At 38.8% G+C, this 18500-nt stretch overlaps 1 long non-coding RNA gene across 2 annotated transcripts in view; it reads left to right on the plus strand.

The window, feature by feature from the left end:
- The window catches only part of LOC147000642 (uncharacterized), a 133694-nt gene that overhangs the window by 20220 nt on the left and 94974 nt on the right, over nt 1-18500 (plus strand). For both annotated transcript variants that reach the window (XR_015045793.1, XR_015045792.1), the window contains exon 3: nt 6648-6767. This is a non-coding gene — a long non-coding RNA (uncharacterized LOC147000642). The remainder of the gene's footprint in view (nt 1-6647; nt 6768-18500) is intronic.

Raw genomic sequence — 18500 nt, forward strand, 5'->3', positions numbered from 1 at the left:
TTACTTTGAAAAATAACCTTCACCTTATCTTCATTTTTAGAAGAAAATGTATATGTGTGAATGTACATGAGTACATGTTTGTTTGTGAGCAGGTATATATGCATGCGGACATATATGCCCATGACAGCCAGAGGCTGGTGCCAACTGTTGCCTCTTCTTACATTCTGGCCATTTAGTGCATAGAGACAGTGTCTATCACTAGCTTAGAACATATTAAATAGGCTAGTCTGGTTGTTCTGTGAGTCCAGGGTCCACTTTTCTCTGCCTGCCCATTATTGAGATTTGAGCATGTGTCACTAGGTCTTTATTTTGTGTTGATTCTGGGGTTAGAGTTCAGGTCTTAATGATTGCAAGTTACTAACTGAGATGTCTTTCACACCTATTTCTTCTTTCTCATATAGGAGACACTTGGTGGTTGGGTATAGAATTCTGGACTCTTTCCTTTCTTGTAGTGTTTTAAGCACATGGTGTTTCAATGTACAGGCTTAGAGAAGTCTCAACTAGAAGCTGAATGACTGGTACAGAGGCATTTTAAAGAGGCTTCTTCTTCCAGTTGATTCCCCAGGCAAGGACTCTTGGGATAAATTTATCTGGAATACTTGATGTCACTTCTATTTACCATGGCAACCCCCAAATTCCAAACACTTCTGTATTTGCAATTTCATGTAAGGCTATTCAACCCAGACTGCTATATTGAGTTTGGGTTATTGTGTCTGCAGTTGTAAGGAAGTGAAAGGGAAGATGGTACCCATGGTGTTAATCTTATGGGTTTCTCTACTGTCCATTGCTTAAAAATAGATTTTTAAAAAATATTTTCCATAGTTCTATAGCAGTGTACTGTTGGAATTCTAGAACTATCTAATGCAGCTTACAGGAAAAGTTGTATGTTTCTGTAGACAACTTTAATGATGGTGTTCTAGAGTCCTAGCCCACAAGACCCCACTTGTAATTCCTAAAAATATTTCTAGAATGATGAAAGTTCTTCAATAGAGACAAAGCTTCCAGGTTGCCAGTGGCTTGGTTAGTCAATGTTCTATTCTCAAGTGTGTGGTGTCTTCAGCATTTGAGTGTTACTTGCAAATTTTGGAAAGAACCCAAGAGCAATGGCAACAGCTTGCAACATTTGTGTGTGTGTGTGGGTCTATGGGACCTTACTGACCAACTCCAAGAGACAAAACCTATTCCTCACATTTGGCTTTTGATTTGTTAGCTTATGATACTTAGAAGGGGCAATATTCCTCTGTGACAGGGTAACTTCTTTTAATCTCCCTCTTCCTTTCTTTCTCTCATCCCTCCACTTCCTTTCCCAAGTCTTTCTGCATTTTATGAAGATTCTGCAGTGATATATTTTCATATGGCATTTTCAAGACTTTCAGTGTTTATTTTTCTTTCCTGGAAATCCTCCTCTACCCCGATCTGTTGCCCCAGAGCCCAGTTAATCCTTGCTCCTTTATTCTTCTTTCCTACTTGTATTCTAGCTTGGCCTCCTTGGAAGCCACCCATGCAACATGCCTTCTTGTTATCTTTCTGACCTCTATGGGTATTCCAACTTTTAGATATGTATCTAAAGTTTAAAAGTTAGCATCCACATATGATAGAAACCATGGGATATTTATCTTGTAGGTCTGAGTTGCAGCATTCAGAATGATCATTTCTAGCTCCATCCATTTACCTAAAATTTTCATTTTGTTTTAACTGGATAACATTTCATTGTAGAAATGAACCACATTTTTATTATCTGTTCACCAGTTGACAGACAGATAAGTTTTCTCCATTTTTTTGCTATTGTGAATATTGAAACAATGAATGTGGATAATCAATTATCTTTGTAGTAGGATAAAGAATGATTTGAGTATATGCCAGGAATACTATAGCTGAAACATGTTTGTTCTATTTCTAGCTTTTTAAGGAACACCACATACTAATTTCCATAATGGCTTCAACAATCTGCATTTCCACCAACAGTGAATAAGTTTTTCTTTTTCCATACATCAACACCAGCATCTTTGCATGCTACTGGAATGGAAAATAACTCATCATTCCCTCCTATCTGTGAACACTGTGAGTCACAATAAAAACTTGCCTGGAAAGATATGCCCAGCAATCAATAATAACATGAATATCATGTGAATAATTAACCACTATCTGATTGGACCTAAGTCTTTCTGCATAGGACAGACTCCTTGCCTGGCACTATTAGTGGAGATTAGTACCCATGCCTTAAAGTAGAGCCTACAACTCTTCTGTTTTTAGCTGTCTCCTAAAGACTACTTGCTGTATCTACTAGAGCATCTCTCAACTCTCATCAGAGACTGTTCTTTGTGCAGTGGATGGTGATTAACACAGAGAAAGACCCACAACTGGCCAAGGGGCAGAAAATGAGAGATTTAAGAATTCTCCCTGATATAGCTGTCTCTTGTGAGACTATGCCCGGGCCTAGCAAACACAGAAGTGGATGCTCACAGTCAGCTATTGGATGGATCACAGGGCCCCCAATGGAGGAGCTAGAGAAAGTACCCAAGGATCTGGGGGGATCTGCAACCCTATAGGTGGAAAAACAATATGAACTAACCAGTACCCCCTGGAGCTCAAGTCTCTAGCTGCATATGTATCCGAAGATGGCCTAGACGGCCATCAGTGGAAAGAGAGGCCCATTGGCTGTGCAAACTTTATATGCCTCAGTACAGGGGAACACCACAGCCAAGAAGTGGGAGTGGGTGGGTGGAGGAGTGAGTGGGGGAGGGTGTGGGGGACTTTTGGGATGGCCTTGGAAATGTAAATGAAATAAATACCTAAAAAAAAAAAAGAATTCTCTTGGGATAGCATTGGAAATGTAATTGAGGAAAATATGTAATAAAAATATTAAAAATTAAAAAAAAAGAAAGTCATAGAAATACTCTTGTTGAAAAAAAAAAAAAAGAATTCTCAGCCCTAAATGGAACATCTTTATCACCTCTCAAAGCCTAGATATAATTGAAGAAAAGGAGGCAAAATGATTGTGAGAGTTTGAGGTACTGAAGTGACTATAAGGAAGCAATGTTTTCAAGACACTTCATGGTAGTTGCACAGAGGTTGTTACTGTATTATACACAGATTGCTGTACAAACTCACGATAAGTCAGATTATGGAGAAGGGAAGTATGCCTGAAGTCCCAGCCCTAGATGAGGAGCTGTTGGCAAGTGCTACTACTGTGAGAGGGAAAGTTGGTTTTCTTTAAGGGTATGTTCCCCAAGAGTAGACACAATATATGGGGGGGGGTGGATTGGAAAGTGGTGTAATATCAGGAAGGAATAGGAAGGGTGATTATGATCAAAATACATTGCACAAAATTATCAAGAAATAATTATATTATTATATGTACTATACGATTACTAAATGTACTGAACAGTTGGTTTAGTACTAAACAGGTACTAAATGACTGATTTCTTAAAATCAGCTAAGTTGACAGGTGAGTGTCTTTAGGGGAAGTATAGAGGGCACATACACTATGAAAACACATAAATTCTATAAATCAATGATTTTTTTCTTTCTGTATTGTAGATCTGATGATTAAACATTCTTTAGCACACCACTGGTTAATAGTGGTAGTACAAGTTAGGTATTAATTGCTCCATCATAGGTGGAAGATGAAATTCCATTTTTTCTTAATTCACTTATTTCTTAATCCCTTTTCAATTTGACTTTAATTGCCTCCAATCTACTTTTAAAAACCTATTTCATTTCTGAACTTTTCTGTATTATTTTCTTTTTTGATGCCTCCGATAACTTGACTCATATTTGCTGATCTTCCTGCTGACCTTGGCTACTGTAAGCATATATTAAAGTTGGTATTTTTCTATCTTACTAATTGCTTCTTCTGTGTTAAATTTAGTGATTTTCTTCTAGTGCTATCTAACTGTAAACCCTTCCCGTCACTTCTCTTTCTGATAGCTAGATAGTAGAATAAGGGGTTCTATCATGGAATGAAATTTGAAATACACAGAAAAAAGTATGTTGTCATTTTCTGCCTGCCTACACACACACACACACACACACACACACACACACACACACACCACATGCCATTTGTACTTGTACACCCTTTTTTGATGATTCTATTGACATCACACCAATTTGCCTTTGTTGTATTGTGCTTCCATCCCATGCAAACAACCATCACAATATTTTCTTCTCTGACCATCCATGGGATGTACATCAAAATAACTGATTTAGAGAAGTCAAAAAGTCAGAAAGGGCAATGGGAATAAAAATCTGAAGCTATCAGTACACTCACCCCTTTGATTATCCCTCTTACATTGATGATTTGTATCTCATACAAATTCCAATGTATGCTCTACATAGTGCAGAATAGACTTTATCATTTGTAACTGTGTTCTGCTTCTCTATTCTTCTAATGTGTTAAAATTCACATTTTGCATGAGCTATCTCTGATTACCTTCACTCCACAGAGCCATGGTATTTCTGAGGCACTAAAGCCTTTCTAGTTGTTCCCAAAATAAGGCTTAGAGTTCTGGTTTGCATGTGTTCACTACTGTGCTCCGTATCTTCAGTTGAATCAAAAGCGAGTGAGAACAGGCTTGATTTTTCTACATTTCTTTGTTTGCTGCCCAGTGTCGAGGGAATCTTAGAAATTAAACAAGCCATAGTGGTGGCTTGAATTCTAAATAGATTTAAATGTACATATTCTTTGCTGAAAACTCTATTTAGTTTCTGTTCCTCTCCAAATCAACTCATCCTGTTTACTTGACACTGCAACGTCAAAAGGATTAATCACTTCTTACAGAAGAAATGAGTTTAATTAGTTAAATATCAATCCATGGATTTAGCAAAATGACTAATCCAATACATTTATCTTAACAAACAAGATAATTTGATGTGGTCTAGTTATTTTAGTGACTAGTTATTATAGTTGATCAAATGTTCTTCATCTTCTGTGATATGATTGGATGGTTGTCATTAACCTTCAAGTGCCCTTAGCAGTGCCTCTCATTGCTTACTGTGGATGCTGTAAGAGAACTGAAAAGATACCCTAGGCTTATTTCTGTACTGTAGGAAATCTCTCCTCTGTATCTCCTCTTTCCCTGATACTTTCTTATGTTGGCCTGATTTTCTCCTGCTGGTTTACTCTCACAGAACTAGAATTCTCCCTCCCCATGTGGCATGTTTTGTAGCATAATCAAGCACACCGACTTTCTATTTCAAAGGCACTTACATGATACAAATAAGCCAAACAATTATGAGACACAGTCAATAAAACAGAATTACCACACATTTTAGGATGTAAGGATGACAAGTTAGTGGCTGGCTTTATTAGGAGACTTTAAAGAAAAGAAAACCACAGGAATTACAGCTCAAGCAATTTTTAAAACAAATGCTATCAACCTTAGATGAAAGTTTTGCTGCTAAAATGCCTCAAGAAGAAATCCAGTGCGAAATCTCTTGGGACTCTTGAGAATAAAATGCAAATTTGCAGGACAAAGGAACTAGAAACCAGGCAATAAATAATGCACAATCTTCAGATCAGGAAAATTAAATACTTCTCGTCATGGAATGAAACTCTATGTCATGTGTTCTTTAATCCAAAAATGCAAAATCTGTGGTGGGGAGATGGCTCAGTGGGTGAATGCTGCCAAGCCTCATAATTTGAGTTTAATCCCCAGGACCTACATGGTAGAAGGAGAAAACCAACTCCAAGATGTCTTTTGACTTTCCTACATGTACCATGGAACATGCTTCAGAGTCTGAGGTATTATGAGGTATGTTGCAATGTGGACTCTTTCAGATTTGATTTTTTTTTCTTCATATGGAGACTGTGATGGCAATTCAACTCACCTGCATTTGGAATCACCTGGGAGAGACACTTCTGGGTCTGTCTGCAAGGGTATTTTTCAGACAGGCTTAACGAGGAGGGAATATGCTCCATGGGGTTGGGTGGCACCATTCTGTGGGCTGGGCACCCAAGCTGAATACAAAAGAGAAAAATAAATTAGCATCAATATGCATCCATTTCTTACCTTCTTTGATGGACTGTGTCCTCTCAAACTATGAACCAAAACAGCTCCTTTTTCTTGGAACTTGCTTTTTAGGAAATTTGCCCCAACAACTAGAAAATAAACTAGTGCAGAGGCTAAAAGAGTTTAAATAAGTTAGTAGACAGACACACACACACACATGTATATATATATATATATATATATATATATATATATATATATATATATATACATACACGTGGAATCTTCCCCAAAGAGCATACAATATTATACTTCCCCAAATACAATATTAATCTTCCCCAAAGAGCATACAATATTATACTTAGATGAAATTCTACACTAGGTCAGGCTGATCTATGAAGCTTTTAAGTCTACAATTCAGGTGGCTTCTAGGGAGACATATGCTTGCCTTTTTATTTATCTGGTGAGGAATATTAAGGAAATTTCTGGAAGATGGTTTTGTATGTATCTTCATACTATCTAAAACAATGACTATGGAGTGAGGACAATCCCTCCCACTTATTGTTTGTTTGTTTTTGTTGTTGTTGTTTTTAAAACATGAGAACAGCATGTGTGGTGCTACTGACATCTAGTGGGTAGAGGGTATGGACACTGTTGAATATTTACAATGCTCATGGTCATCTCTCACAACAGGAACAGCAACCACAACAATGACAGCAGCAGCAGGAGCAGCAGCAGCAACAACAACAACAACGTTCAAGATAATAACAGAGTATAAATTAAAGACTCTAAGCCAGATTTACACAGATTCAGGTAAGTCTTAAATCTTACTACATTGTGTGCAATAAGTAGAGTTTGGCTTTCACTCTGTGTCACTATGGTCCTACTTAACCATATGCATGCTGCACTAGATGAATATGTAAGGAGTGTGCAAATGTTTCCAACTTTTACCCCAAAGCATTGAAGGATAACATTGGTTGATTTATTGATAGTGGCATGAATAAATGCAATGGAATAAGTACACTAAAATGTTAATTACACAGTCTCCACAGGGCATAGATATTCAGCACTCAATTCTTTCAACATTTCTGTGAGTTTGAAATTTTTCATAATGAAATGTTGTTATGCGTTACTGCTTTCTTTAATTCACCCATGAAATTTAGCTTTATCAGCATTCCTGCCTGTTATCCAAATATATTTTGAATTCAGTCATTTTTTTTTTCTTCTCACAGGCATTAGCCCAGGCTAAGTTGCCAAGAATTCTCCCAAGTAGACCACTGCAGAGGTGGTCCTGTTCCTGTTCTTTCTTCTTTCTCTCATGCTTTTTAGACCTTTCCTTTTAATCAGTTATTTGAAACTGAGCTGGTGTTTAATGATACCAGATTAAACCCTCCTAAACTATAGCCCATTGTTTTCAAAGTTTAGTCTGGCTGTCTTATCATGTCTTAGGAGGGTAGACTGCATCAGACACTTGCCTGATTCTTGAGTTCTTCTCTAATGTCTCTGACTATGATATTCTATGTAGACACTCTGGACAACACATTTCCTAAACACATTAAAGTTTTCAGAATCTCATTTTTCTGCCTGTATCCTCTTCATGGGATGTTCAAGATCAAAGTTCTTTTCTGCAGGTTTTCACCGAGCATGCTACTTTCTTTCCTTTCTCTTTTGTCCGTCTAAAGCAAGCCATTCTCTTCCAGCTTCTTTCAAATAATTTTTCTTCAGTGTTGGTACTTATCTATTGGGCATGATGGTTAATTTTCCTCGCTGTCTTCACTATGTTTAGAATCATTCGTGAAGCACCTCAGTGTGTACGCTTCTGAAGGTATTTCCAGAAAGAGTTTAATGAACAGGCAAGGCTACCCTAAGGGTGGGTGGCATCATTTCTTGAATTAAGGCTTGAATGGAACAGAAAAGATAAAGCCATTCGTGTTTGTTGTGGCTCCCTTCCTATGATGACCTGAATTTCTGAGACAGTGAACAAGGCAAGCCTTTCCTCCAGAGTTCTTTATGTCACATATTCTGTCGTGGTGACAAGAAAACTAATTAGGATAGTGTTCTATTTAGTCTTTAAACTGTAAGGAGGCAGAGACCTTACCTGTCTTGTTCATTTTTATTACACAAGGTCCCAAATAGTGTCTAGTATTCAAAATAAAAATATTTTAATGGTACATTATTTGTAAGATGATAGACTTTTCACCCTCAATGTTAGAGGAGGGCCCATGGACTAGAATGATACTTGAGAATCACACTCTCTCACTGACAAACAAAAATCCAATGAGATTAAGAAAGAAACAACAGTTTGTGATAATATAGTTGGTGCTTTGGCCATCACAATCCTGGATTGCAATGAACATCACAATTTTTCAACATTTGTTCTACAAAAGGATAATTCATTACCTATGCATCGTGGTTTCTAAATAAAGAAATCTATAAATATTAAAAGTTAATAGTAGATGGATAGTAATTGACACAGAGAAAGACTAATATATTTAAGACAAAAAGCAAGCTTCAAAATACAGTCAATATTATCCTCAAACTACTCAACACCCTGAAAAATGCTGTTCATGTCTTAGCAATACTTTTCTAGATTGTTAATGAATCATTTTCCTTGCCCTAAACCCTGAGGAGAGGTAACGTTGGCCACTCTTGAATTGTAAGAGATAGGTTGTTTTGGATGATACCCATATATAAAAATGTGTTGAAGTAGGGAGTAGTTCATAGGATAATCACTGAATGTTAACTCTCCACAGCCAGTGAAGTGTGCTAAGGATAATGTGAAATTGGCCCAGCAGGAGATCATACTACATTCAGTATTTATGTTATAACTATCAATGATAACAAACCATACTGGAGTATTCTGCAAGACTTTAATTCCAGTCAGTCTCTGATCTGACTCCTATGATACAATGAGAGAACTGGACGGCACACTCTGAAAGCAACAGGGAGAGAGTAAGCTGTTACCTGAGTGCTCCTAAGTTTTCCTTCCTTTGCTTTAATATCTAAATTACAATAATCAGAGGATCCCTCCTGTGTGACTGCAAGAATCCAATTCTGTGCCCAGTTATGTCTGAGGCTTGCAGGAGGAATAGTATATTAGTTTCCCGAGGCTGTCATAGCAAGGGACCACAAACTGTGTGGCTTAAAGCAATAGATTTATTGCTTTACAATTCTGGAGTCAGGATGTCCAAATTCAAGATGTTGTCCACGTTGGTTCCTTCTGAGTGCTGTGAGGCAATCTTCTGTTCGTTCTTCTCTGCTAGGTTCTTTGGTCCTCCTTAACTTATATATGACTTTCTCCCCGTGTCTCCACATCATTTTCCCTCTATGCTGTTTATGTCCGTGTCCAGATTCTTTTCTGGCTATAAGAACACCACTTGTATGTTACTTTTCTCATTGGTGTGACTAAATGCCTTTCAAAGCAACATAAAGGAGACAGAGTTTATTGTGTTATGTAGTTTGAGTCTATACTCCATCATCATGGTGGGGAAACTGTGGTGTTGAGACTAGCTATAGCTGTGGTGGCAGAAATTAGGCAGGTGATCACATGGCAACCTCAGTTAGAGACCGGAGAGATGAATGTTGGAACTCAGCTTGTTTTCTGCTCTCTCCATTTTATTCAGTTAGAATCCAGTCCCTGACTGGTTACAACCACATTTAGGATGGGTTTTCCATCCACGTTAAACTTCCCTGAAAATGTAAGAACCCACAGAACTAGAAGTGTGCGTTCTGGGTAAATCTAAGTGCAGTCAAATTGACAACGATACTCATATTATAGCAGGCACATACTAACGACATTATTTTAAGTTTACCACTTGCAATTCCCTTATTTACAAAGAGGCCACATTCACAGGTATCAGGGCTTAGGATTTGCACATTGGCTTGAGCCACATGGCTTAATTCATGAAGAATCTCTTGCTGAATCTGACTGCATTTTCCTTGTGCCCACCTTGCTTCTGGTTCTGTGACCAACTGTCTCCTGATAACCTTCTTTACAGAATGCAGTCATTTCACAGGAAAATTCCATTATTTAAATAGTCCCGACTCAATGAGAAGAGCATAAATAACAGTTCCATGCAGAGAAGGTAAATTGATTCTTCAAGCCTACCACTTACACACATTCCCTGGATGTCCTGCTTAGTTTTACCTCTTAACTAGGTACAACCTAGAGTCTCCTGAGATGAGAGTCTCAATTGAGGAGTTGCATATACAGGCTATAAGCACAGTTTATTTGGGGATTGTCTTAATTGTTAAATGATGTAGGCGTACCCAGCTCACTGTGGGCAGCACCACTACCTATGAAGGAGGTCCTGGACTGTATAAGAAATCTAGTTGAGCATGAGCCTGCGAGTGAACCAGTAAGCAGCTTCCACCATAGCTTCAAGCTTATGTCCTGAGTTTTTTCATTAATAGTCTGTGATTCTGGAAGTGTATGTTGAATAAACCCTGCATTCTCCTCACTTGACTTTGGTCAGTTTTATTATAGCAACCAGAATTGGACTAGAACTCTGCAGTTATGCCTGTCTCTGATTAACCCTTGACCTACTGACAGACTGTGGAATCTGACCATATTTCTTCAGAGATTTTGATTCCTTCTCCCTAGTTGAAGACTCTGATAGGAAGAAACAAAATCAATCAATATTAAACAAATAGCCTGGGTATGCTTCTCTCTCAGTGGAAATACTGTGATGTCACAGAAAATACGATTTCACAACAAGCTTGCAGGATCTGGGACCAGGCTATCCAATGTAGGAATGAGTGGGTACAACAAAAAAATCTGCATAAAAAAGAATTTTATAGTGGCTGTTATAGTGGTGCTGTAAATAGCATTGTAATTTCCCAATAATCACAGCACTGAAAGGGTCAGCTTCCTCAAATATTTGGACTAAATCTACCCTTTGAAATCACTTTGTGGGCTAGGAATTAGGCTCACTGGCAAAGCACTAGCCTAGCATGTGTGGTACATTGGGTTCACATAAATGAGGTTGTTAACTTTTTACCATCCATTTAAAGTGTTGTTCATTATATACCCATCTTTGTAAACAGTGTGGCTGTGATATAAATTATTAGAGAAAGAATTATTCAACCAGAGGATGAGTTAGGCGGGGCATTTTTCTAATTGCACAGTGGATGAGTGTTGTTTCTGCACCGAATGAATTGCTCTCTCCATGAAAGCTAACAGACAGGAAAGCAGATGGCCAAATGGCATGGGGTCTATTTCAGTTGAGATGCTGGTAATGTCCATTATCCTAGCCCCTGTTAGAGCTGTGCTAAAATAAGTTGGGTTGAGGAGAGGCAAGTGCAGTCTACAGTCTTCTACTTATACCACCCACATATGACTGCATCACATTAAGTTCACCTTCCTATTGATACTTCAGGATGGTGGTTGATTGCACTCTCTTGATCAGCACACAAGTGAGAATTCAGTTAATATCCAGCAGGGTTGAGGGGGTGTAAGAGAAGGCAGCACAGAGCAAATAATACTTATGTAAGGGCAGGAAGCAGAGATTTACTAATTTACATCTTTAAAGAACCAGCAAAACATGTCAATCTAGTCTTCTCTAGAGATTTTTATTTAGCAATGAAGATTTAATTATTATCTTGAAACTTGAAAGCTCTGTTAACATGGAGCCTGTCTGCAGAGAGAGAGAGAGAGAGAAAGAGAGAGAGAGAGAGAGAGAGAGAGAGAGAGAGAGAGAGAGAGTGTGTGTGTGACAATAGTCTAGATGCCAGAGTTCTCTACCCACTTGAGAAAGAATGTATTAATATTCAGTTTCCTGCAGTCCACACTAGTCCCTACTGTGGTTTCAACATGCAGACACAATTAGTTACCTCTTATCATCTGTTGATCTTTTTTAATAAATATTTTTTTCTTCATATGTATGAGTGTTTTGCTTGTATGTATGTTTGTGTACCACTTGTAACCCTGGTGCCCAGAATAGACAGAAGTAGTCAACAGGTCCACTAGAACTAGAGTTTCAGATGGTTGTACAGTGGTATGTGGGTGATGCTAATCAAACTTGGGTCCTCTGGAAGTAGAAACAGTGCTCTTATTCACTGAGCCACCTTTCCTGCCCTCTCATTTGTTAATTCTGATCTGAGATTTATAAATTCTAAAGAAAGATTTCTTTGTCCCATGCTACTATCTGGGCTGGAAAGAAAAAAGATTTCCTGTGATTAAAAGGTGAATTTTTATGTTATTAATCAGTATCATTTATATATATTGTTACCTGTTACAGACAAGTAAACATTTCAGATTTTAAGATTTCTCTCTCATATTCTCAGTAATAGGATTTATTGGCATGGGTAGGTAGATCAATGAAAACAACATTGCATTTGAAAGAAACTAAATGTGTATGGCTTTACTTATACAAATGCATAATAAGTTTAGAGAAGTATGTGTTTGTATCATGTTATTTCTTGGAACTGCAACATAGCTAGCAAGACCTGCTGCCTTGGCTGACGACAGAGGCGAGTGAGCAGGGCACTTGGCAGTGTGTGGTCATCCTGATAGATGGCTTGAATTGTTTGTTAGGGTGCTAGGACTGTATGATAACCTCAGTGATAAAACTGATAGGACTCAATGCTTGCTCTAAAGGAGAGCAGCTTTGGAAGGTGATGTACAAATAAATGTACTTGAAGTCCTTGTTGTCTTTATCCATTCAAAACACCATCACTTTAGTACAGAACAGTCAAGTTTTCATGCAACTGACTACAAAAAAAGGGCAAAAACATACCTAAAAACTTGAAAGTGAAGTCAATTATATTGGATTTCTTTATTTAATAGCTAATTCTTTTAGAATATTTTGGAGTCAAAGTGCTCACTAGATGGTTCTAGCATTCTATTCTTGATCCCTATGGCTGTTGACATAATGCTGGTTCATATGAGGAATGCTATCATGGGTACAGCATATGTGAAAGCTTAGCTAGATCCTGACCTGAGGTCACACTGACTCCCACTTAACTTGGAAGACTCTTATGCTTTGTAGCATATGCTGGCCATATAGCAAGGCCATTAGGTCTACTTAATACATTGTGAAAATGAAACCTGTTCCTACTGGGAAAATAACATCTCTGAGAGCTTATGAGGGAAAGGACCTCAGTGATGGTTCATTGGCTTAGCTTTGTGTATTTGGCAAGTATTTTCTAATAATTTTATTTTATTTTTATTGAAGGAGTATCCAGAGTGTGGGGAGGGCATGTAATTATTATCATTATTTTATAGGTAGAGAATTTCAGGCTCAAAAATGCAATCATTTGCTCAGGGTTATGTGACTGCTAACTGCACACTCACCCTGGAATAGTTCTGAGGACCTTATTTCCTTTCTTTCCACGTGTTCAGCATGCAGCATAGTCTGTCCCTTAAGACCTGGTATTGCTAAAGAAGCAGTTTTTGAAAAGCAATTTGAAAATATCAGTGAGGATTTTTCAGTATCAAATAACAGAAAATTCAGCATAAAATGACTTTAACAAAGGGGATCTTTGTTGACATAGAAATCTAGGATAATCTGGGATTCAACTGTATGTTGGGGCATGCCAACAGTGATGAGGATTCTCTTTGTCCCCAGGATCTCCTTTTGTTGACACTTATTTCATTTTCATGTTTCCCAAAGTGGTAATGTAGTTGGCAATCACTTCATCTCCTTTGAGACCATCAGACTAGAGAGAATCAATCTTCCTTCTACCAGAATAGTGTGGTCCAGGTACCTGTCTACGGCAAGGCTGTGTGACCAGCCTCTGTGGTGTGCTGACGTGCTAACAGACTTCATTCTCAGAAATAGGAGTGAGGCTTCATACAGACTAAAAACAACCAGAAAACAAAACAACAAACAAAAGAGCAAACTAAAAACTTCATGCAGGCTAAAGGCTAGCTTTCCAAAGAGAGATTGGGTAAAACTCCTGGAAAAGTCAGAACGGGATGGAGGTTAGACAAAGAAACATGAGTTTCATAAGGAGCCACTCAAATGTCTGGGTTTATTCTGTAGTTGCTTGAGGATGTAGAAGCATTATTGAAATGAATCCTGTTGTTCACTAAGCACTATCCCCTTTTCCACTCTCTCTCATTCAAAACAGAGAGACACAGTTAAGGATGATATAGTCTGTTTTATTTCACCATACTTCTGCATTCCAAATCCTGGTCCCCTCAGCTGAGCCTACTTATTGGCTAGGACTGGTGTTTTTTATTGCGCATTACTTAGCTTTTGAGTGAGCTGTATCTCTCTCCCTGTCCTTTCTTTCCTCCATCTACGTTTGTGCCCGTGGTGATATGTGAGAACTCCTTAGGCTTCCTTCTGACTCAGTTCTTCTGTGCCCTCTCACACACTCTCCTGTCTTTGCATGACCTCTGTCTTCTCTACAGCATGTTCTGTACAACTTTGGCTCTCTGATGTGTTGATAATGTCTGATGATCAGTCTCCGAAAGGCACGTTTGGATGGGAACAAAGTTCTTGTGTCCCCAAATAGGTAACTGAGACATATAGTTACAGAAGAAGCAAACAGTCCATTAAGAGATAGTAAACATCCAGGGGGAAGGATCGCAGTGTGGGTGATAGAGTGGGTGATAGAGTTCAGCCGAGCATATGGCTACATTTTATATAGAGGTAGGATTTTTCTGATACCTTAGCATGAGCTTTTTAGTTCAGTTGCATAGGAGTGGCTTTCGCTTGCATGCTCTGCTACTTATCATTCCACATATAACTTCATGTGTCACAAACATCTTTAGCATCTTAAGTATTCATAATGAGCCACAGGTCACCTTTTGATGCCTACCTGTGAGGGGTTTCTAACTCTCTCTCTCTCTCTTTCTCTCTCTCTCTCTCTCCTCTCTCCTTCCCCTCTTCCCCTTCTCTTTTCATTTATATCTCTATCTCTATCTATCTATCTATCTATCTATCTATCTATCTATCTATGTACAGCGTGTCTTAGTTAGGACTTCTGTCTGTTGCTGTGATAGTATGACATAATCAAAAACAATCCAGGGGAGAAAGAGCTCTCAGGTCACATTTCATAATGAAGGGAAGTCAAGGCAGAAACTCAAGGGCAAGGTCTTAGAGGTAGGGACAGAAGCAGAGACCATGAAAGAGTGCTGCTTACTGGCTTGCTTCGTGTGATTTACTCAGCCATCCTTCTTACACAACCCAGGACCATTTCTTTAGATGTTGCACAACCCAGAGAGGACTGGGCTGCCCCACACCAATCATTAATTAAGAAATGTCACACAAGTTTGCCTATAGGACAATCTGGGGGACATTTTATTTTCAACTGTGGCTGCCTTTTCTCAAATGACTCAAGATTGTGTCAAGGTGAGACAACGACTAACAAGGAGCTTTGTATAAGGCCTCTCAGACTTTACCCTCTGCCCTACTCAATTCCACTTTAGTTAATTTTCTTGACGGTAGCTCAAGCTCCTTTACTCAATGTATTTTATTGTGTCTAAGACTATGGACTGAATTCATTTTGTCAGGTAACTTTACAGATTCAAAAAAAAATGGCTTACCCATTGCATTTTACTATGATTGTCTTCTACAAATTGATTTTTTAATTGACAGATAAAAGTACATATTTCTGTGATCACAATATGGTAGTGTGACCTCTGAGAACACTGTAGCATCCACTGAGATGATTTGTATTAACTTAGCTTAATGCCTGATTCCCTTTTCAGTTTTCCTCTAATAGAGCTCAGCTTAGTCTCCTTGACATGTAACTAGTAGCCATTCCAAGTTTGGCCTATGTGTGCATGAGCGTGCATGTGTATGTGCGTGCCTCTGTGTGTGTGTGTGTATGTGTGATATGTGTATTTTAATTCGGATTCCAAAGCTTGTGAAGCAAATGTTTTGTCCCCCGAATCATCTCCCACTCTCATTTACTCCCCTCTCTAATGTCAAAATGCAGAAAGGATACTACTCGCTCAAAGTTAGCAAGGGCGAAGGCAATGGATATGAACATGCTTGGGTTGACTTCCCCATTTAGGAGATAACCCTTTACAGAGGATTTACTGCACAATGTCTGTGTGACATCAGGAATGGAAAGGATGGGCTAGAGAGACTTGGAAATCCAGGGTCTAATTAATGGCTGTGGCTGTTCATTATGGTGGGAAGCTGCCCACATCAGGGAGTCTTCATTGCCTCCTATGTGTTCCATAAATAGTCTTCCATGGGAGATGGTGTTATCCCCTAACAGGAAAGTACCAGAGGAGGTAGATGCTACTTCATAAGCTATTATCAGACTATTGTGATCAACTTGTAGTCGTTCAGAATCACAGGGCAAATGAGATGTACATAGCTGGAATTTAAGGATAAAGATAATTGTGCAGCATCGAGGCAAAAATGACCTATGAGAACAAGTTACAGTAATGAGCTTGTTTCACCCGGAAAAGAGGAAATTCACAGTCCCAACAGGCTGCAAGACCATGAATGATAATTCCAGAGGATGGTAAATTTGACAGTTATAGATGTCCAAGCATTGTCCCATTGTCCTCTCCCAATTTCTTGCTTTATTTCTCCCCTGTAATAACTGGATGAAAGAAAATAATGTGGCGATGTGAGAAAATGCAGGAGAGTAAGTTCCTTGGAAGCTGGCATCATAATTGTACTGTCTTACCGCTGTCTCCCTCCCTGCCCCCTCTCAAGAGAAGAACTCAGAAGGGAGTAAATATACCATCTGCAAGACTCTTTCCTCTTTTACAGCCATCCTGATGCCATCTGCTGTAGCTTCAGCCCACCTGCATACTGAAAAACATTAATTGTCTTCCAGAACTGTGCAAGAAACGCAGGCTCCTGTAACACAAGAGCAGGAGGAAGGAGACATTTTTACAGTGCCTTCAAGTGTGCCTTGCACTGGGCCACCCACCTGAGTCCTTTTGTGGATCTTCTGCCTACTCAACCAAGCTTATTGTCTGAGCAGGGGATGTGGTTCTCGGATAAAGTGCAGTCTTGATGCTTGTTCCATTTGTGAACTCTGAAGCCTGCAGGGATTCAGAGATGCAGTCCTCACAGTTTAGAAGTTATTGTTGGGAGTTGCCATAAGGACTTCTCTCTACTTCAGAACTGGAAGTGTTTTTTGTTTTTTTGTTTTTGTTTTTTGTTTGTTTGTTTGTTTTGTTTGTTTGTTTTTCATTCAGATCCTGGCATGTTCTCTAAATGTAATTAGGGCTGGAGTTGAGTGCCTATTCTGATGTTAAGACAGTACCCTAAGACTTTCTAAGAAAGCATTGGCTAGTGTTTCTAGGTGATTATCTCATTGTTGACAGGAACCAGCTTCCCATCAGAGAGTTGTGACATCTGGGTGCACAAAGTTTTCTTTCTCTGGCTGCCTTTCATTAAATGCCATTGATGGTTTCAGTCATTGTGACAACTCCAAAGCCCCCCACCTTTGTCCTCATAATCCTTAGAGGGCTCTGACACCCCCTGCTGAGAATTATTGATCCTGTCTCTCCTCTCCACCTTTTTCATTTCAGGAAGAGGGGTCAGCATCAGCTTCAGCTTCCCCCTGTGGTGAAAAGATTTTGGTATGTGTAGTTCCAACCTATGTTATCAGGGCCATAAAGAACCAGGAAAAGTCTAAGGTTATGAAAAATTGAGAATGTATCTAGCTGCAGAAACATTTCTTCAGGCTAGAGCTCTCTCTCTCTCTCTCTCTCTCTCTCTCTCTCTCTCTCTCTCTCTCTCTCTCCCTCCTTCATACACACACACACACACACACACACACACACACACACTCTTAAGCCTGAATCTTAAGTTTACAGCATTCTTTGTGAAATAAGAGCACTTTAGAGGAAAAAGAAGGCTCAGTGCAAACAGCCAGTCACCATCAGCTGTTCTAAAATATTAATGGCCACTGTGAGTAAGTAGGCTCTGTGTACCTATGATCCTGACAAATTCAGTTTGCAATTGCATTATTGGACTTCAGTTGATAAGGCCTGCATCTAGCTTAGTCTGCTATTATTTGATACTTGTTTTACATATTCATCCCCTCATTTATCCTTCTGAGGATACCGTTTATGTGTTAATCCATAACTCAGGTGGGATTTTTCTTAATTAGTTTTATATACCCTACATACTCTATGCATAGATTAATCAGGTCTACCATGCATCCATCAAACAGGGTATCATTAGACTTATTAGGGAAAGCATATGCTGTGTGCTGTCTTCTATGTCCCCTTCCTGAAACAACGTTGCCTTTGTAAAAAATGAATATTAAAGCAGAAGAGTAGGCCCTCATAAGTGTGTGTCTGCGCAGAAGATAGACTTTGTCATCCAGTTACTGATAGTTAGGCAACTTATCTTACTGAACTGAGTCAAGTCAAGCTGATTCAGGTAACTTAACATTTAGGGTCATTGCTCAATTGGTACATTATCTAAGTGTGCTGTAATCAACAAATATGGACTGACCATCATAATGGTCAGCCAAATAAACTATTTGCCTTTTCCATATAGAATCATTATGTTTATTATCCAACAGTACCTTAAGTCAATAACTACAAGCTCCTTTGTATATCTATTTAACTACTACTTCTACTATGTTTATTAAGAAGACAAAGTAAAAAAG

Source organism: Mus caroli, unplaced genomic scaffold (genome assembly GCF_978045245.1).
Source record: "Mus caroli unplaced genomic scaffold, Mus_caroli_1 scaffold_17, whole genome shotgun sequence".
Classification (NCBI taxonomy): Eukaryota; Metazoa; Chordata; class Mammalia; order Rodentia; family Muridae; genus Mus; species Mus caroli.